The following is a 21,789-nucleotide window of genomic DNA, read 5'->3' as shown; positions in this document are numbered from 1 at the left end:
GGGTGCTAGTGTCGCACCAACTGTCAGACAGTAACAATTTTCTCAGAAGTGAGTGTCAAGACTACCGTATTTACTCAAATCTAAGCCGCACTTTTTTTCCGGTTTTTGTAATCCAAAAAACCGCCTGTGGCTTAGAATCGAGTGCAAAGCAAGCGGAAGTTCTGAAAAATGTTGGTAGGTGCCACCACAACTAACTTCTGCCGTCGAATATATGTAGCGCTACACAGGCATGCTTTGTAGGCACAAAGATAAATACTGGCTCCGAAACCTCTGCGTCAGCAAATAAATTTTTAAAAAAAGGTGGAAGACGAGGTTTTTTTTCTCCGCCCCGAGTTTCGACCATTGCATTTTCATACATTATCCACCGAAGTAAATACAAATTCCGTATTGTTAATCTTCGAATGTAGCAGAGTACGAATACGAAAATCCGACTGGCAAGACTGTTTGGGATGTTTATCAATATGGCCAACTCTACGTTCTGAATTTTTTCTGCCTGATGAAATGTGAATCACATGCAGTATTCTCTTCACCATAAGAATAATATGAATATAAACATTTTGCCATGTATTCTTTCGTGTTTGCTGCTATCTCATTTAAATCCTGTCTGCCTAATAAACTACGAAACTAGAGTGACACAACAGCAAACGCGGAAGAATATACATATCGTGTCGTGTTTATATTCGTATTATTCTTATGCGTAATAGTGATACAGTCAGAAATGAAGCACGGCAACTGACTAGATTTTTAAATCTAAGATGACTCTAATTTCTGTGCAGAATTTGATGTACTAAAGAAGCGGCCGCAAAGATTTTCAAACAGAGAAAAATTTTCGCCTAACTCTCGTTCAGAACATGTTCTATCATACGCAGTCTATTATTTGGTTCTTGTTGATCATTATCAAAGAAAGCAGCAGTGTAAGTAACAACAAATAGCAGTCTCTTGCCATTGTTTCGCTAATGAGACGATTCCTCTCTCTTTTTTTTTTTTTTTTTTTTTTAAATTGTAAGCGGCGGCAGCACGCACAAAAGCAAGCCATGCCGCGAGCGGCGACAGGCCGCAAACACGCTATATCAGAATGCGACAAACAATGCATGACACAGTACAGTAATGCATTTTCAGCTTAGAGTGACGTAAACACCTATAACGAAGAAAACGGCACTTATCAGATCAAAGCAAAATAAGCAATCGATTCAAACCAGACGAAGCACATGAAAAAGGAAGGGTACCCGTATAAATACGGACGGAGCACCTGACGCATAGCAATGACTATCTGGTAAAGCCTAACTGCTAAGCTTACGACTCGAACCAAACTACTGTAGCTGTATCGTCATTCATTCGACCTAAATTGTGTCTCATATTACAATGGACCACCTTTGTTTCGATTTGGAGGTGCGGCGTAAAACTTTTCTCTCCCCTTGAATTTCGAGTCACAAATTTCAGGTGCGGCTTAGAGTCGGGGAATTATTTTATTTTATTTTATTTTATTTTATTTTTTTTTTTTCCCCCTTTATTTCGAATCTCATTTTTCAGGTACGGCTTAGATTCGAGTGCGGCTTAGATTCGAGTAAATACGGTATGTACATTAGACCTAACACTACTTTTTGCAATGGTGACATCACTAGTGGGCTTTCAGTATCAACTTTTGTGAATGCTTGTGTGCATTATGATTATTGATTCCCTTCATAGTGTGTGAAGTACGAGTATGTGCGCAGTCTGCCATTTCAAAGCAACAGTGAATTGAAATTATATCACAAATACGTCACTCTTATCATTAAATGTTAATTAATAAAACATCAGCTATGTAAGGCTTCAAGAGGTTTTATTATAACTAATGCACGATACAAAACTGAGTGAGTAAGTTGTGGTGTAATGGATGACATCATGATTAGATGAGTTAGATGTTATAGGTTCGCAACTCCTAGCATGTTAATATTCATCTCCCACTTCACGTTCTGAAATTTTGTTGTAATTGTAATAATACATATATTCTGCAATTCGATGTTATGTAACCTTTCTGATTAGAGAATGGAGGATGAAATAAATATTCGCCTGTTTGTTCCTGAATGTGTGGTGATTTCCGAGTGTGTGGTTTGGCAGAAACCTAAGAAGACAGTTTACACTCCTTCGAGTGAAACGAGCAGCAATAGAATTCATATTGTTCCTTGTCATAAATACTTTGCTGTTTATTTCCGAATATCTAGCAGTTTCCATGTGTGCGGTTAGGCAGGAGCCTAAGAGGACAGCTTAAATTTCTGCAAGTGAAATGATAATTAATAACATTCATATTCTTGCTTGTCACAAATATTTCGCACGTCGCGCAGCCGCAAACGTTTTCCCATAAAGACTTCTTGCTACAACTGAAATATTCCTGTCAGTAACACATCCGTAATCAACAACTTGGTGCTATAACGATCGACAGATCAATAGCCTTATTTCTGGTCGCATTCACAGTGCTACCATGTCACAGTTATGTCAGTTCCTGCAAAAAGTAGTGTGAAAAGTACTCAACCCATCATCATTGCGCGGTGAAGTTAAACGTTACAAGTTATATTGGCAATGGCGATTGCGGATTACATCAGCATTTTCTCTCGTACGTCTCCCTTTCCACAGTGGCCTAAAATATTCCCTTAACTGCGCCACCACCCACAGTGTGAACTGTCAGTCTTTTGTGCCACTTACATCTCATTCAGTCACATCAAATATCAATAGGAAGAAAATTGAATCAAGTCAAGTAAGATGTTGAGTAAGAATGTACAATCAAGTAAACCTTATCAGGAAGAAATGTAAAATCAGGGAATTTTTACTATTGATCTTATAGGTTTTTACATGGGCTACAAATTTACGGCGAAGAATCATGAAAAACATAAAATCGAAGTTTCACTGTATTTTCTTTTCACCGACGATAGACATTCTTCGAAATTTCGTTTGTGGTGTACATGTTCTAGTAATCTGCAGACTGTTTCTTCAAGAGCCACACCTTTCTTGAGTTTAATGCTGTCTTCTGGCATTGGTAATTCTGCTCTTCATCTTTTCAGACCCACCAGTAAGTGTGAAAGTGGTTTGGGTACTAAATTCCGTTCTCCAGGTACGCACTGCAGTTCAAAGTCAAATTCGTGAAGATCTATAGCCCATCTTGTTAATCTCCGATATTGCACTTGTTAATTGGAATGTCAAGGCCTGGTGATCAGTTACTACTACACATTTTCTCCCAGCTGGGTAGTAACAGAATTTGGTGAATCCAGTAATATAGCCAGTGCTTCCCTGTCTGCTATTGAATACTTTTGTTCACAGGTTGTCATCATTCTGCTCCCGAAAGTGAACATCTGGGTATTACACTGCTCCTCCCGTCCATTAATTTGATAAAGGTGCACACCCACACCTTCACAGGTGAAATAAAAAGTTTTGTTAATATCTGGGTGTAACAATATTGGTGTGTTGATTAACGCTGTTTTAGTCCATTGAAATGCTTCTTTGCAATTTTCCATCCACAGACTAATTTTCTTAAGCAGATTGTGCAGGGATTCATTATTTGGTACTTGTCTATCTATAAAACAATAGCAGAAGCTGTATAGGCCTTTAAAAACTTGTAAGTTGCTTCTTGCAAATAGATATTGGGAAACAATGTACTGGCTACAGTTTTTCTTTGCCTTTATACCTTCAGGTGTAATTATGTGTTCCAAGATTTTTGTTTCCCTGCCTACTGAACTCTGATTTTCTCATGTTCAGTCTAGCTGTTTCTAAAAATAAACTCTACAGATGCCAAATGCTCTTTCCATCCACTGCTTGGAATCAGAATGTCATCTGCATTCAAGGTTTTGTTTCCAGTAGATCCTTGCCAAGAACTCTGTCCATTGTTTGAATAAATGCTGATGTGGTCACATTTAGTTCAAAAGGAAGTATTTGACACTGGTAACACCGCCTATCGTAAAGAAATGTGGTATATTGTCTGCAATCTGGGTCCAGTGACATTTGCTAATAACCAGAAGTCATATCCGGACTTGTAAACACTTTATCGCCATCACACATCTATAACAACTCTTCGATGTTTACCAGTCGGTCTCTTTCAGCTTCAAAAATGCTATTTGCCTTTCTCGCATCTAGTATTACTTGTACATCTCTCCACTTCTTATCTACATTGAACAACAGCCTTTAGGCAAAAATCAAACACTGGAAAATCCAGGATGGAATGTAACAATACCAGAGAAGGAAAGTTGCTACTCACCATATAGCGGAGATGCTGAGTCGCGATAGGCACCACAAAAAGATTCATACAATTAAAGCTTTCGGCCATTAAGGCCTTTGTCAGCAGTAGACACACACACACACACACACACACACACACACACACACTCACTCACTCACTCACTCACTCACTCGAATGCAACTTGCACACACGTCTGCAGTCTCAGAGAGCTGAAATCACACTCAATTAATAGTGTGAATCTTTTTGTTGTGCCTATCGCGACTCAGCATCTCCTCTATATGGTGAGTAGCAACTTTCCTTCTCTGGTATTTAACAACAGCCTGTTGTATTGGATGTGCCCACATTCTGCAATTGCTGCTGGCAACATCTTTTACAATTCCTTTTCCACTGCTGTCCTTTTCGCTTATGGAATCGGATATGGAGATGTGAAATGTGCCATATGTAGGTTTTTTTATTTTGTAAAGCAAAAAGTTGTTTGCAATCTAACAGTCGGTGTACTCAGCTGCTCTGTCTTCTGGTAATTATTCTACAGCTGCTACTTTTGTTTTTGTTTCCTGTTCTGACAGTTCTGCTTCTTCCTCCTGCACTAGGTATGTTACTGCTCTGTTGTTAGTGGCTATTTTGTTGTGATCTCCCTCTTTTTCCTGCACTGCTGCATAATAGATACATATGAACCCCCTTTTTTTTACCACTGACTGCTTTCCCAGAGAACTGTGCTGTTCTCTCTCTGTCTTCATGTCACATCCTCATTTCATCGCTTTAGTAATCTATTTGATGCATTAACCATTCAGATCCCATTATCATTTCAGCGTGTGAATTACATACTATTACAGCATCCATTCTAAATATCTCCTCATCGATCTTCACCTCCTACAACACTTGACATTTTACAGCCTTTGCATATTCTCCAATAGCTAACTTTACGTTAGAACCACCGACAGGAAGGCTAGGTATTTTCACATCCATCTTCAACAGCTACTCATATAAATTCTTTGAAATTGCAGTCTGAGGCCCAGAGAACACAGTCACTTTAATTGTTTCCACATACTTCTGCTTTGATAATCAGAGTCACAACCTCTCATTTATTGTTTTTCCTTCTTCGTCTATCAATTCTGGTTGTTCTTGTTTCAGTATGTTCATTTGTATTATGCTTATCCTCTGTGTTACATTTTCTTCCATTGGCCCTACGTTATTTGTTCCAGTACAGGCCTGAACCACAACTAATGCAAGTCTCCTGTGATGTTATTGACTGGTATATTTTCACATCTCTCTTGCCATTGTTCTTCACAATTGCCCATATGAAGTGGGAGCAGGAAGTGCAACACACAGCCATGTGTGGAAAGGTGGCAGAAGCACACCAAAAAATTAGCGGAGATAGAAATTAATACTCAAAAGGCAATTGAAGTGCAGTCAAAAAAAGCAGAAAGAAGAAGTCCTTTCTTCGCTTGCAGCTTCAATAGTTCCAGAAACCAGCAATGTGTGAAGAGCACTACTTTCTACATCCTAACACCAATGACATCAGTACTCCTTCCTGCATGTCGTCCCCCCAATGCAAAGCATGAAGGAGCTAGAGGATCCTGGGGCAGAATTACGATCCTGCCGCCAGAGTCCTCTGTGGTCGATGTTTAGATGAATGGCTGGGTCAGCCTGTCTGAACATATGCTCTGGCCCCTTCTGCACCGCAAACAAAACTGTACGCTTGGACCAGGTTGTGGGGTGATGCTGTAGCTACCTTATGTGTGCCCAGTGATTTGATTTGATTTCTTTATTAATCCGTGAAACAATTTATATTGTATGTATTTCGTCATTGAATAATAGACAATTTAACAGTTTAAATTTGTTTCTTACACAATAATTGACAGTGAAATTTTCTTATAATCTAATTTACATTTTTCAGTCTTATATAATTATTATTTCTCCATATAGTTTAACACAGAACCTTCAGATTTTAAGTAACCTTTTTTAATTCAAGTACTCTATTACTGTATAGTAACTTTTATTTTGTAAAAATTTTTTTAGTTTTTCTTTGAAGGAAGAGATTGTCTCTATGTCTTTTATGTTTTGTGGTAATTTATTATATAATTTAATGGCATTGTACTGTAGACTCTGTTGCGTTTTAACTTTATTTTTTCTATCCAAATGCAAATTATTGCAGCTCGTAGTTTCATAACCATGTACAGAACCATTGTTAACATAGTGTCCAATATTTTTTAAATGTACATAACATTCTGAAAAATATATTCACATGGGACAGTTAAGATTTCCAGCATTTTAAAAAGTTCAAGGCAGTGAGCCTTGCTGCCACCCTTGGTCATTATACGTACTGCTCTTTTCTGCAATTTGAATATATCTTCGATATTTTTCCTGTTCACTCCCCAGAATATCATCCCATAACTAATAACAGAATGGATGTACGCAAAGTATACTGATCTAATACATGAAATATCGCGTGCTGAAGTAAGAACTCTTGAGGACATAGTATGCTGTAGAGATTCTCTTACGAAGTATTTTTACATGGTCTTCCCTCTTCAGTTGACTATCAACTTGCATGCCAAGAAATTTTGTGCTTTCCACCCATTGTATGGCTTCATTACCTAACTTCATGTTATTATGAAATGGTTTTTTGTTTATGTAAAAGTTCATAGCACTTGTTTTCTTAATATTAAGTGTGACTTTGTTGTTAGCTGCCTGCTCATATACTTTTTTTAGTGTTTCTTCAGCTTCCTCTCTTAGATCTACATGTGATGTGTCACTTATTAGCACATTAGAGTCACTTATTAGCACATTAGAGTCATCTGCAAACAATATTGTATGCCGATGCTTTATACTTTGTGGGAAATCATTAATATAAATTAGAAATAGTACTGGACCTAGGACACTACCCTGTGGTACACCTATATTTGTATGTTTGGGGGCAGAAAAATGTTTTTCAATACAGTTGGAGTTACATGATAAATGTGTTATTTCAGTCATCTGTATTCTATTTTGTAGATGTGGTTGGAACCATTTTTTTACAGTCCCCCTTATTCTCAGTTCATCTAGCTTAACCAACAGTGTTTTCTGATCCACTGTGTCAAAAGCTTTGGTTAGATCGAGAAATATACCTGTTGTATAGTGCTTCTAGGATATATTTAGTGAGATATGCTGTTGCTGCTTCTGTGCCTTTCCCTGTTCGGAATCCAAACTGGTCCTTGGCTAGGAGGTTGTGCTTATTTAAGTGGCTCATAAGTCTATCTTTCACAATAGTTTTATATTAAATACAAAGATGAGGTGACTTACCGAACAAAAACGCTGGCAGGTCGATAGACACACAAACAAACACAAACATACACACAAAATTCAAGCTTTCGCAACAAATTGTTGCCTCATCAGGAAAGAGGGAAGGAGAGGGGAAGACGAAAGGAAGTGGGTTTTAAAGGAGAGGGTAAGGAGTCATTCCAATCCCGGGAGCGGAAAGACTTACCTTAGGGGGAAAAAAGGACAGGTATACACTCGCACACACGCACATATCCATCCACACATACAGACACAAGCAGACATATTTCATTGAAATATGTCTGCTTGTGTCTGTATGTGTGGATGGATATGTGCGTGTGTGCGAGTGTATACCTGTCCTTTTTTCCCCCTAAGGTAAGTCTTTCCGCTCCCGGGATTGGAATGACTCCTTACCCTCTCCTTTAAAACCCACTTCCTTTCGTCTTCCCCTCTCCTTCCCTCTTTCCTGATGAGGCAACAATTTGTTGCGAAAGCTTGAATTTTGTGTGTATGTTTGTGTTTGTTTGTGTGTCTATCGACCTGCCAGCGTTTTTGTTCGGTAAGTCACCTCATCTTTGTATTTAATATAATTTTTCCCACGTGGAATGTTTCCTTCCATTATATTGATTTCACAATAGTTTCTATTATTTTTGCAAAGCACGAGAGCAGTGAGAGCGGCCTATAATTTTCTATATTTCCTGTGTCTCTTTTCTTGAAGAGAGGCAGTACTTTAGCATATTTTAAGTAGTCGGGAAAGTAACCCTGCTTGAATGATTGGTTTATAATATTAACTAATGGTGATAACAGGCTCTCTATACAGTCTTTAATTAGGCTTTGTTGCAGTTGTTGGTCCAGGACAAAATAAACATCTCCAGGTGACGGAATTCTGCATCAGGGTCAAGAGAAAGACAGGACAGCAAATCTGTGTTGGGCAGTGTGTTGCAAGTGGATTTCTTAGTAGTACCTGCTTAAAAACAGTGCGCAGTGCTGTATACACTGCACCAAAATTGGTAAATGCATCTAAGCTGAAAATGTTAGCAGTAGTAGGGGAGCTTAGAATGATGTCTGAACAACAAAATAAATTATTTATGGCCAGTCATTAGCTAGCTGGAATTTTCTGCCATACAAATGCACATGAAATTTCTGGACTCAATGAATGATCTCTAAGGCCAGCTCTTCAGTTTGTGAATAGGTGAACTGTGCTGCAGACAGTGGTTTGGAAGCAAAGGCAATTGGTGGTTCAGACCAATTGTACAAGCTGTGGGACAAAACTACTTTAATCCTCTGCAGGATTTTGACATAAGTGGCAACGACATGCACCTCCACAGCACCATCCTGAAACTGTACTTAGGGTGCTGAAAACTTTTCTTGATATCCAGCCGGCCAGACATTTGATGCTCTTCTTGCACAGCTGATTTAGGATGTGTGCGAATTGTGGCACTTTGGGGAGTCAATTTGGTATGGTACCCAATTTTACCCAGGGACAACTACAGCTGTTTAAGGTTATTAGAGTCAATGTAGTATTTACATGTTGACTTGGTCATGCGGATGCATAACACCCATGTATTTAATGATGTGCCCCATGTATTTGATGCTGGCGGTGAAGGAACTGCACTTTGCGTTCTGAAAATGTAAGCCATTTGGAAAGGGATTAAAGATCCCTGTTGTGGTCCACAAGCATTGACCTCATAAAAGTATCATCCAAATAATTACCACAGTTCGCAATACCTTGAATGGATAGTTCTAAATACTTCTGGGAAATTGCAGGTGCAATACAACCCAAATGGGAAGCTGTTGTACCTGTGTAAACCTAACGGCATATTTAAGATTAACAACTTGACACAATGCCTCATCAAGTGACAGTTGTAGATATGCTTCCTTTTGATACATGTTTGAGAAATAGTTGCCCCTTGGCCAGGTTAGTCAACAGATCATGTGGGCAAGGCATAGGATAGAGATCAGTGTTGGATTTAAACTAACCACAAACAAGTAAAGACCTACTAGATTTTTTAAAGACAACCAAAGTAGTTGAAACCATGAAAATGGCACCAAGGTTCTGAAGCTGTGAGAGTTCTGCTTGCCTTCCTAACGCCAAATGATAGCAGACAAGCTCTACAGAATTGTGGCACTGCTGAAAGCTTTATAGCATTAAAATTCTTGCACACCTGAGCATTGGTTAAAAAAATCTGCACAGGGCATCAAGGTCAGAAAGAGGTACTGTTTCTGAAACTAAATTAAATATGGTCCCATTTACCAAAATCAGGGAAAGACATCTCAGCCGAAAATGTTGGCATCAATAGGGGAGCACACAACTAAGAATGTTAGTACACTTTCAATGTTCCTGTACTTAGCTGCCAGCAACAGTTCATTGAGGAGCATACTGGCCTTGTGGCAGTAAGACCCAATCTAACACTGAACCCTTTGCAGCGAAGGAGAGCTCAGCTACCAATACATGCCCTCATTGATTAACGACATGGAAACACTGGTGTCCAGCTGGAAGTCTGCGGATCAACTGGAAAGCGTCAAGTTCTATGTAACCTTTAGAGGCAGCTGGGAAACTGCCTGCTCTGCACTGTGATGCTGTTGACCGATGAGGTGTCCCCATGCTGCAGCTGAGTGTGTGGCCAGCGGGCCACTCATTGATGCACTGGTGCAAGGTGGCTTTTTGCAGTCCAGCAGTCCGCTGTCGTGTGTGGGCAGTTGTTTGTGGAATACTGGTTGCTGCAGTCAGAGCAGAACTGGAGCTTCTGTGACTCATATGAAGAATGCCACAATGCCAAGGAGGGAGAGCAATTCTTGACCAGCCCAATTAACATTTCAAAAAAGGTCACTTGATGCTGAGGGGAAACAAACTGATCAGTGTTCAGCCGTAGATGGTTGCTGCTGCTGTTAGAACTGTTGCTGTCAAAGTTCCAGAAACTTGGAATCTATAACACTGGAACTTGGTGTGAACATGTTGCAGAGAGGAGAGTGGGGTAAGACCTCATTGCTACTTTGCTGTTCGCTCTTGACACAAATGCGTAATCCATAAACAGAGCCAAAATCGTTGTGAGCTTGGCACTGAATAGAAACAGAGAGTGGGAACTAGAAAGTCAGTGTCCAAGGCAGTGTGATATTCCAAATAGCAGTAAGATGTGAATGGTAGTAATTCATGCAGCATACTATACAAGATTGAACTAGAAGCTGCCTGTGTGGCCCGGGGAGTGGTTCATCCTGTGTGACTTGGCACATACAGCCCTGGTGGTGTTTGTCACTCACAAGATGCAGTGCGTCTGCACTGCAATCGATCGATATCCACTTTTGCCAATGATACAGAAGGTATTTAGCTGTAAGCAGTGATGATAAAAATAGTAAGTTTGTATGATTTGCAATTTTTAAAGGTATTCATTCTCCTGCATAGGTTGTTCTTTTATTTCAAAATAAACACTACATTTCATTAGCAGTTAGCTAATTTGACATTCTTGGGCATTATATAGCTACATCACATATCACCATAGAAGCTTATATGTGCATAGCACAATATATTCCACACATTGTTGTGGGTAAACAGCATCTGATGCCATTCCTAATTGATCTTAAGGTGCAGACAGCACAATGTAAACTAACGTATTTCAATGTGTTATGTATTCTCCCACCATGTAAAAACCCACATAAGGGTTGCACTTCTTCCGTTTTACATGTAGACTTCACAACATTGATGTGTGGAATATATTTCACCCGACTCCATCAACCTCCTGACCCCACCAACACCCCGCACCCCTACCTTCTACCTTCTTCCCAAAATTCACAAACCCAATCATCCCGGCCGTCCCATTGTAGCTGGTTACCAAGCCCCCACCGAACGCATCTCTGCCTACGTAGATCAACACCTTCAACCCATTACATGCAGTCTCCCATCCTTCATCAAAGACACCAACCACTTTCTCAAACGCCTGGAATCCCTACCCAGTCTGTTACCCGCGGAAACCATCCTTGTAACCATTGATGCCACTTCCTTATACACAAATATTCCGCATGTCCAGGGCCTCGCTGCGATGGAGCACTTCCTTTCACGCCGATCACCTGCCGCCCTACCTAAAACCTCTTTCCTCATTACCTTAGCCAGCTTCATCCTGACCCACAACTTCTTCACTTTTGAAGGCCAGACATACCAACAATTAAAGGGAACAGCCATGGGTACCAGGATGGCCCCCTCGTATGCCAACCTATTCATGGGTCGCTTAGAGGAAGCCTTCCTGGTACCCAGGCCTGCCAACCCGAAGTTTGGTACAGATTTATTGATGACATTTTCGTGATCTGGACTCACAGTGAAGAAGAACTCCAGAATTTCCTCTCCAACCTTAACTCCTTTGGTTCCATCAGATTCACCTGGTCCTACTCCAAATCCCATGCCACTTTCCTTGACGTTGACCTCCACCTGTCCAATGGCCAGCTTCACACGTCCGTCCACATTAAACCCACCAACAAGCAACAGTACCTCCATTATGACAGCTGCCACCCATTCCACATCAAACGGTCCCTTCCCTACAGCCTAGGTCTTCGTGGCAAACGAATCTGCTCCAGTCCGGAATCCTTGAACCATTACACCAACAACCTGAAAACAGCTTTTGCATCCCGTAACTACCCTCCCGACCTGGTACAGAAGCAAATAACCAGAGCCACATCCTCATCTCCTCAAACCCGGAACCTTCCACAGAAGAACCCCAAAAGTGCCCCACTTGTGACAGGATACTTTCCGGGATTGGATCAGATTCTGAATGTGGCTCTCCAGCAGGGATACGACTTCCTCAAATCCTGCCCTGAAATGAGATCCATCCTTCATGAAATCCTCCCCACTCCACCAAGAGTGTCTTTCCGCCGTCCACCTAACCTTCGCAACCTCTTAGTTCATCCCTATGAAATCCCCAAACCACCTTCCCTACCCTCTGGCTCCTACCCCTGTAACCGCCCCCGGTGTAAAACCTGTCCCATGCACCCTCCCACCACCACCTATTCCAGTCCTGTAACCCGGAAGGTGTACACGATCAAAGGCAGAGCCACATGTGAAAGCACCCACGTGATTTACCAACTGACCTGCCTACACTGTGAAGCGTTCTATGTGGGAATGAGCAGCAACAAACTGTCCATTCGCATGAATGGACACAGGCAGACAGTGTTTGTTGGTAATGAGGATCACCCTGTGGCTAAACATGCCTTGGTGCACGGCCAGCACATCTTGGCACAGTGTTACACTGTCCGGGTTATCTGGATACTTCCCACTAACACCAACCTGTCAGAACTCCGGAGATGGGAACTTGCCCTTCAGTATATCCTCTCTTCTCGTTACCCGCCAGGCCTCAACCTCCGCTAATTTCAAGTTGCCGCCTCTCATACCTCATCTGTCATTCAGCAACATCTTTGCCTCTGTACTTCCGCCTCAACTGACATCTCTGCCCAAACTCTTTGCCTTTACAAATGTCTGCTTGTGTCTGTGTATGTGTGGATGGATATGTGTGTGTGCGCGCGAGTGTATACCTGTCCTTTTTTTCCCCCTAAGGTAAGTCTTTCCGCTCCCGGGATTGGAATGACTCCTTACCCTCTCCCTTAAAACCCATATCCTTTTGTCTTTCCTTCTCCTTCCCTCTTTCCTGACGAGGCAACCATTGGTTGCGAAAGCTAGAATTTTGTGTGTATGTTTGTGTTTGTGTGTCTATCGACCTGCCAGCGCTTTTGTTTGGTAAGTTTCATCATCTTTCTTTTTAGATACATTATGAATGTAACAATTTTGCCAAGATGTAGTTCTAGGGGACAAAATTAGCTAATTGCTCAATAATAAAGTAATTATGAAAATGAATTTTAAAATGTTTTAAAGTTACTGTTACTATGGTTGCGCACCTATACTGGGACTTCAGGTCCAATTCACAAACTGAAATACATCTACATCTACGTGATTACTCTGCTATTCACAATAAAGTGCCTGGCAGAGGGTTCAGTGAACCACCTTCAAGCTGTGTCTTTACTGCTCCACTGCCGAACGGCACGTGAGAAAAACGTGCACTTAAATTTTTCTGTGCGAGCCTCTTATTTTATTGTGATGATCATTTCTTCCTATGTAGGTGGGTGCCAGCAGAATGTTTTCACAATCAGAGAGGAAAACTGGTGATTGAAATTTCATGAGAAAATCCCATCGCAACAAAATACTCCTTTGTTTTAATGATTGCCACTCCAGTTCACGTATCATGTCTGTGACACTATCTCCCCTACTTCGCAATAATACAAAACAAGCTGCCCTTCTTTTTCATCCGTCAGTCCCATCTGATGTGGATCCCACACAACACAGCAATACTCCAGAATAGGACAGACAAGCGTGGGGTAAGCAGTCTGTTTAGCAGACCTGTTGCACCTTCTAAGTGTTCTGCCAATGAATTGTAGTCTTTCGTTGGCTGTACCCACAACATTATTTATGTGATCGTTCCAGTTTAGGGTATTTGTAATTGTAATCCCTAAGTATTTAGTTGAATCTACAACCTTCAGATTTGTGCGACTTATCGTGTAATTGAAATTTAGCGGATTTCTTTTAGTACTCATGAGAATAACTTCACACTTTTCTTTATTCAGAGTCAGTTGCCACTTTTCGCACCATACAAATATCTAAATCATTTTGCAATTTGTTTTGGTCATCTGATGACTTTACAAGATGGTAAATGACAGCATCATCTGCAAACAATCTAAGATGGATTCTGAGATTGTCTCCTATGTCGTTAATATAGATCAGTGTTTATCTGAAAACAAAAGCATGGCCTATGCAGGAAAATTACTTACCTCAAGAAATATACAGCAGCAGGGGACCTGTGCACAAAAAAAGACTAAACACATGTTTGTTTTTGATCCCTTGTAATAGTTAGTATGTTCGTAGGAGGTGATTTTTAAGGGCCTGCATGACTGAGATATTGTGTAAAGACTAATATTCTTGTGGGTAAAACGCTATGCTGGTATGTATCCATGCAGGACACATTGTTGTTCACACACTAGTAGATGTGGTTACAAAAATTATAAATCAGTGAAACAACTCACAAGTAACAAGAAGATGCAATAACTTGTCTCTAGTGAGCTGTTTGATCAAGTTCTTGGGTTATAGTGTGTCATTCATCCAAAAGAATAGTTTCTTTTGTGGGAAATGCTGGCCATGCCCAAGTTAAGAACAATATAGTGTTACGCTTGGAAAAATTGTAACATAAGCTTAAAAAAAATTTTAATAAAATATTTTAAAAGTCAAGATTGCAAGTGAGCAACGTTATTCAGCTGATTATATTGTCATCTTCAGATCTGGAATAATAACAGAAAATTTTACTACAAGAGAGCACCAGAAGGAATTACATAAATCTTAATATACAGGGTGCCCTGAGAAGTATAGCTAATATTCAAGGATATGACAGGAATGACCATTCCAAGCAAAAAAGTGTAGTAAAATGCATACCATAAGAGCTATGAGCACTTCACACTACTGTGAAGCACATATCTTTTGTGGCAAATTCTTTGCTTGCCATATTTTGGGAGGAGGTAATATGGACCAAAACAAGAAAAAATTGCCAAATAAACATGATCTCTAAAATGCATACTTTGAGCTTTGAGCACCTGTTCATTTTCACTAATGTGAAACACATCTCTTCCACTGAACAAGTGCTTAAAGTTCTTAAGGTATGCACTTTAGAACCCAAGTTTACTGGACAACTTTTTCATGTTTTGGTCTGTAATACCTCTTCCCAAAATGGAAAGCAAGGAACTTGCAGAAGAAGGTTTTTGATTCACAATCCTGGGACACCCTGTTTATGCAGAAGGTCAGTTACATACCAGTTATAAGAAAAACATGAAGTGTCTGCTCATAAAATTAGACTAAGACACAATGTCTGCATCACAATGGATGTTCGTGTAATGGACAGATCTCAATAAAATTATGGCATATACCATTGAGAGATAAAAACATCAGGTATTCAAGATCTAAGAAATAATAAAGACATCAGTACAAAATAGAATACAGCGGAAAATCTGATTGAAAATTGTCATGAAATAGAATACAATATTTTTATGATCTTTTATAAATATATTGTTATCTTGTCACTGTACTTTGGAATATGCTGTTATTTCTGCTTGTTGAACACCAACTTCGCCCAGCCCTTCAGAATAAATGTCAGGTGTGACACGCATACCTGTGGAGTGCTGGTGTTGCACATGTGTTACAGTCTAGTCTACATTGTCTTCTGTTTAGTTATTTATTGCATACCCTGTTCTTCCTCCATGATCTGTATTTGTATCAAATATCAATGGTCAAAAAACTTATGTATTAACGTTGTATGCATTATTTTTACTTGAATTTTTCTAAACATTTGTATTGTGTTATGATGTTAGGTATGTATTATTTATTCACTGTTTATTGGTCGATTTGTTGTAACTGTGTATTTACGTGTCGCCTGTTGAAATGTTGCCTTTCTTTGTGGGCCTGCACCATCATTTATCGCCATTTAGTCTGCTTACAACTCTGAATGGGTCACATGCTACTAAACGGGTAAGCATTGATGTACATAACATGGTTTGGTTGACAAATAAACGGTGTAACAATACTGTACGCATAATACTGTATGTCAGTGCAGACTTGGAAATGGGCAATTGTTCTTGATTTATTGCATTTATTATTCTAGTTTGTATTGATGTCTTTGTTTATTTCTTAAGTCTTGAAAACTTAATATTTGATCCCAATACTTGAGGATTAATGGACACCACTTGCCGAGGAGCAGAAGCTTTGAGTTGTTGATATGTCGATAGGCACACACAAAAGAAAGAAAATGTACTAGCTTTCAGAGTTAAAAATACACACAAGCAACCAGTGTGCACTTGCGCATGCACGCACACATCCACATGGAGCCAGCTAGACTCACTGTGAGTCTAGCTAGCACCATGTGAGAGAATAGATGTGTGTGTTTATTTTACTGTAGCGTTCTTTCTTATGTGTGTGCGTATCTACAACTCAACACGGCTGCTTTTTGGTGAGTTGTCTCCTTTAATCATTAGGTATTAAGGTATTTACATTCTACAAGGACTTCTACAACTTAATTTTATGTCAATTATATATGTCATTATTTTATTAAGATCTGTTTCTTACATGAGCATCCACTGTGATGCAGACATTGTCTTAGTCACATTCTATGAGCAGGCACCACAAGTCTTTATAATTGGTAGGTAATTGACCTCTTGCTTTGATTATTAAGGCTTGTATAATTCCTTCTGGTACTCTTTTTTAGTGCAATTTTGTGTTGTTACTTCAGATCTGAAGCTGACTACACAATTTATTGAATCTAGTCATCATTTAATGTTATTTACTTGTTAACTTGACTGTTAAGAGTTTAAAAAAATTAACTTTATGTAATGCTCTTAGATTGCTTGTCTCTGTGCTGACTATGCCAGGAATTAACAAAAAGTTTATTCTTATGCCAATAATATGTTCAGTGACTAATAATTAATATCTACATCTATATTCTGCAAACCGTTGTAAGGTTCATGGCAGAGGGTACATTTCATTGCAGCAGTTATTAAGGTTTCTTCCTGCTCCATAAATGCATGGAGCATGTGAAGAATGATTGTTAGAATGCCTCTGTGCTTGCAGTAATTATTCTAATCTTATCCTCACAATCCCTATGTGAGCGATACATAGGTGGTTGTAGTATATCCCTAGAATAATCGTTTAAATCAAGTTCTTGAACCTTTAGTAGACTTTCTCATTATGGTTTACGTCTGTCTTCAAGAGTCTTGCAGTTCAGTTCCTTCAGGATCTCTCTGTCACCCATGGATTAAATAAATATGTTACCATTTATGCTACCCTTCTCTGTATACATTCAATATTCGCTGTTAGTCCTAACTGGTACGGGTCCCACACAGTCAAGCAATATTCTATGATCGGTTGCATGAGTGATTTGTAAGCAATCTCTTTTGTAGACTGATTGCATTTCCCCAATATTCTACCAGTAAACTGAAATCTACTACCTACTTTACCCACAACTGAATCAAGGTGATCATTTCATTACATATCCGTACGAAGTGTTACACCCAGGTATATGTACGAGTAGGCCAATTCCAGCTGTGACTCATTGATATTATAGTCATAGGATACTACAGTTTTTCATTTTGTGAAGTGCAGAATTTTCCATTTCTGAACATTTAGAGCAATTTGCCAATCTCTGTACCATGTTGAAGTCTTAGCAAGATCTGACTGAGTATTTATGCAGCTTCTCTTCTCAGATAGTACTTCATTATAGATAACTGCATCATCTGTAAAAAGCCTTATTTGACTATTAATATTGTTTGCAATGTCATTAATATACAACATGGACAGCAGGAGTCCTAACACACTTCCCTGGGGCACACCCCAAGTTACTTCTACATCTGACAATAACTCTTCATCGAAGATAACATGCTGTGTCCTCCCTACCAAAAAATCCTCAATCCATTCACAAATTTCACTTGATACTCCCATATGATTGTACTTTTGACAATAAGCGTAGGTGTGGTACTGAATCAAACGCTTTTCGGGAATCAAGAAACAGTGCATCTATGTGGTTGCCTTGATTCAAAGCTTTCAGTATGTTGTGTGAGAAAAGTGACAGTTGGGTTTCACATAATCGATGTTTTTGAAATTCTTGCTGGTTGGCTTTGAGGAGGTCATTCTATTCAAGTTACCTCATGTTTGAGTTCAGAATATGTTCTAAGATTCAACAAAAAATCAGTGTCGAGAATACTGGATGGGAATTTTGTGGATCACTTCTACTACCATTCTTTTATATGTGTGTGATCTGTGCCTTTTTCCAAGAACTGAGCATCGTTTTTGTTCGAGGGATCTACAATAGATTATAGTAAGAGGAGAGGCTAACTCAGCCTCAAATTCAGTATTGAACCTAACAGGGATTCCATTGAGGCCTGGAGCTGTTTCTCAACACCACTGACACTAATACTTACTTACTTCATTTTATCAGTGTTATGAGGTTTGAAATGGAACAATTCTCCTTTGTGGTGGTTTTTTCGTCTGTGTACAACCAGAATTTCTTTGGACTTTGCGAAGTGCCATTTGACAGTATTCTGCTATTGTAGTCATTGAAGGCATCACACATTACTGTCTTGACAGCCAAACACGTTCATTCAGCATCTCTCTATCTGTAGCCCTACACATTGTTTTGTTATTATCCAGTAATCTCTGTTTCTTTTGAAGTGTCTTTACAGTGACTGTATACCCTCGAGGTTACTTCCCATTATGAACTGTTCTGCTGCGTACATATCTGTCCAGTGCATGGTCAACTATTCTTTTAAAATTGAGCCAGAGTTCCTCTAAATGCTCCTGACCTGTGCTGAAAGTTTCAAGTTCCTCAGTGAGATATGGCACTACAGATGTTTTATCTAGTTTACTGAACATATTTAATAGAGGGAAACATTCCACGTGGGAAAAATATATCTAAAAACAAAGATGATGTACTTACCAAACAAAAGTGCTGGCAGGTTGATAGACACACAAACAAACACAAACATACACACAAAATTCAAGCTTTCACAGCCAACGGTTGCTTCATCAGGAAAGAGGGAAGGAGAGGGAAAGACGAAAGGATGTGGGTTTTAAGGGAGAGGGTAAGGAGTCATTCCAATCCCGGGAGCAGAAAGACTTACCTTAGGGGGAAAAAAGGACAGGTATACACTCGCACGCACACACATATCCATCCGCACATACACAGACACAAGCAGACATTTGTAAAGGCAAAGAGTTTGGGCAGAGATGTCAGTCGAGGCGGAAGTACAGAGGCAAAGATGTTGTTGAATGACAGGTGAGGTATGAGCGGCGGCAACTTGAAATTAGCGGAGGTTGAGGCCTGGCGGGTAATGAGAAGAGAGGATATACTGAAGGGCAAGTTCCCATCTCCGGAGTTCTGACAGGTTGGTGTTAGTGGGAAGTATCCAGATAACCCGGACGGTGTAACACTGTGCCAAGATGTGCTGGCCGTGCACCAAGGCATGTTTAGCCACAGGGTGATTCTCATTACCAACAACAATGTCTGCCTGTGTCCATTCATGCGAATGGACAGTTTGTTGCTGGTCATTCCCAAATAGAAAGCTTCACAGTGTAGGCAGGTCAGTTGGTAAATCATGTGGGTGCTTTCACACGTGGCTCTGCCTTTGATCGTGTACACCTTCCAGGTTACAGGACAGGAGTAGGTGGTGGTGGGAGGGTGCATGGGACAGGTTTTACACTGGGGGCAGTTACAAGGGTAGGAGCCAGGGGGTAGGGAAGGTGGTTTGGGGATTTCATAGGGATGAACTAAGAGGTTACGAAGGTTAGGTGGACGGCGGAAAGACACTCTTGGTGGAGTGGGGAGGATTTCGTGAAGGATGGATCTCATTTCAGGGCAGGATTTGAGGAAGTCGTATCCCTGCTGGAGAGCCACATACAGAAGCAAAAGTGCCCCACTTGTGACAGGATACTTTCCGGGACTGGATCAGACTCTGAAAATAAATAAATAAATAAATATATATATATATATAAAATCTTTGTCTTCAAATATGTCTGCTTGTGTCTGTATATGTGTGGATGGATATGTGTGTGTGTGCGCGAGTGTATACCCGTCCTTTTTTCCCCCCTAGGGTAAGTCTTTCCGCTCCCGGGATTGGAATGATTCCTTACCCTCTCCCTTAAAACCCATTTCCTTTCGTCTTTCCCTCTCCTTCCCTCTTTCCTGATGAGGCAACAGTTTGTTGCGAAAGCTTGAATTTTGTATGTATGTTTGTGTTTGTTTGTGTGTCTGTCGACCTGCCAGCACTTTCATTTGGTAAGTCACATCATCTTTGTTTTTAGATATATTTTTCCTACGTGGAATGTTTCCCTCTATTATATATATATATGTGTGCATACCACACAGTCAGGTACTGAATAGCAGCCTCTGGTGTGTAGTGTGCCACACTCTGCAGTTTGTTGCACCCTGTTTCCTCAATGGCTGCCGGAATAGCCTCTTCAATATGCTGAATGAGGCCCCCAGGCAAACACACTTGAGTGCACCTGGTGACCTTTCCTGTCCCTTGCTGCATTTCCCTAAGGGGTACATCATTCACCATATGTTTGAACTGCTAATTATTAATAGATCGCTACTCTTTTACGTTTGCCCCACATCATTCACCATATGTTTGAACTGCTAATTATTAATAGATCGCTACTCTTTTACGTTTGCCCCCTCCTGACACTGGACAGAACAGGTTTCCCCAAAACAGATGAAGTGAGGTCCGCTGGCTCAGTTTCAGTTAAAGACAGCGCCTCAGCTTGTTGGTTATAGTGATCGGTACAACACCCTGAGTCATCCTTTGTCTCCATCAACCATGTACAGGACGCGTAGATATACCATTGACACAGTTCTACATGAAGATGGCAATAGCCCTGGAAGGCCGCCGATCGCGGGCCACGGCCCCTCCGAGAACGGCGCTGCCCATGACCCCCTGTGTCGCTACACAGTCTGTCGAAGAAGAGCACTGCCGGCAGAAAGCACCTCCCCCACCCCGCCAGCCCCACCAGATTCACAGAGCACCCTGGACGACTTCGAGGGATGCAGTTTGCTGGAATAATTCGCGTTCACTCTGCCACAGGGCTCGTTGGTCTAGGGATATGATTCCTGCTTAGGGTGCAGGAGGTCCCGGGTTCAAATCCCGGACGAGCCCTAGCGCTTTGTGCAAACTGGTCGCACGTCGGTGGGTGAATAATGACATATTCCGTACTTTCTACATAGGAAACAGGGTCCATAGGAGAGGATAGTACTTGAGGTACCTCTGGTGTAGGTACCACAGGTACACGACTCTCTGGAGCTCTTCCAACACACAATTCACAGCAGCTGCCAATCATTTGACTGTAGTCAGGGGGAGTTCCAGCTGCTTACAAACGTCAGCCAACTCATTCTGTGTCTTATCTGCAAACAGTATTCACAGCAGGGCTGCTTTTTGGCTGGTGTAATGTGCAGTGACCAAATAACTTTGAAGTAAACCTGCTGATTAACTTTTAATCTGTTGAGCTAAAAAGTTGCTAATTCCCTATAAGAATTGAAGCAGATAACAAAATGAGATTTCTATTAAGGCAACACAGAAACCGGTGGTAAAAATTCCTAGTTTCCTAAAACATTTTGATGTTAGTTATAGTTGTGAGCAAACTCGAAAACAGAGCTAATTTATGATAAATTCAGATAATATATAGGGCTGCTACTCTTCAAGGGAAAACAAGGTGTAACACACTATGTTAAAAAATCTGCTACAGTAACTAAATCACAAGTGTGATTTGTTATAAA

At 40.4% G+C, this 21,789-nt stretch overlaps 1 protein-coding gene and 1 non-coding gene across 3 annotated transcripts in view; both read left to right on the top strand.

The window, feature by feature from the left end:
* LOC124798566 (protein O-mannosyltransferase 1) overlaps positions 1-21,789 on the top strand; it is a 163,266-nt gene that overhangs the window by 138,948 nt on the left and 2,529 nt on the right. The gene's annotated exons all lie outside the window — the stretch shown is intronic.
* Trnap-agg lies at positions 21,101-21,172 on the top strand. The gene has a single exon. It is a non-coding gene; the product is annotated as a tRNA-Pro (tRNA).

This window comes from Schistocerca piceifrons, chromosome 5 (genome assembly GCF_021461385.2).
Source record: "Schistocerca piceifrons isolate TAMUIC-IGC-003096 chromosome 5, iqSchPice1.1, whole genome shotgun sequence".
In the NCBI taxonomy this organism is placed as follows: domain Eukaryota; kingdom Metazoa; phylum Arthropoda; class Insecta; order Orthoptera; family Acrididae; genus Schistocerca; species Schistocerca piceifrons.
This window is presented reverse-complemented; position numbering and strand designations above follow the sequence as displayed.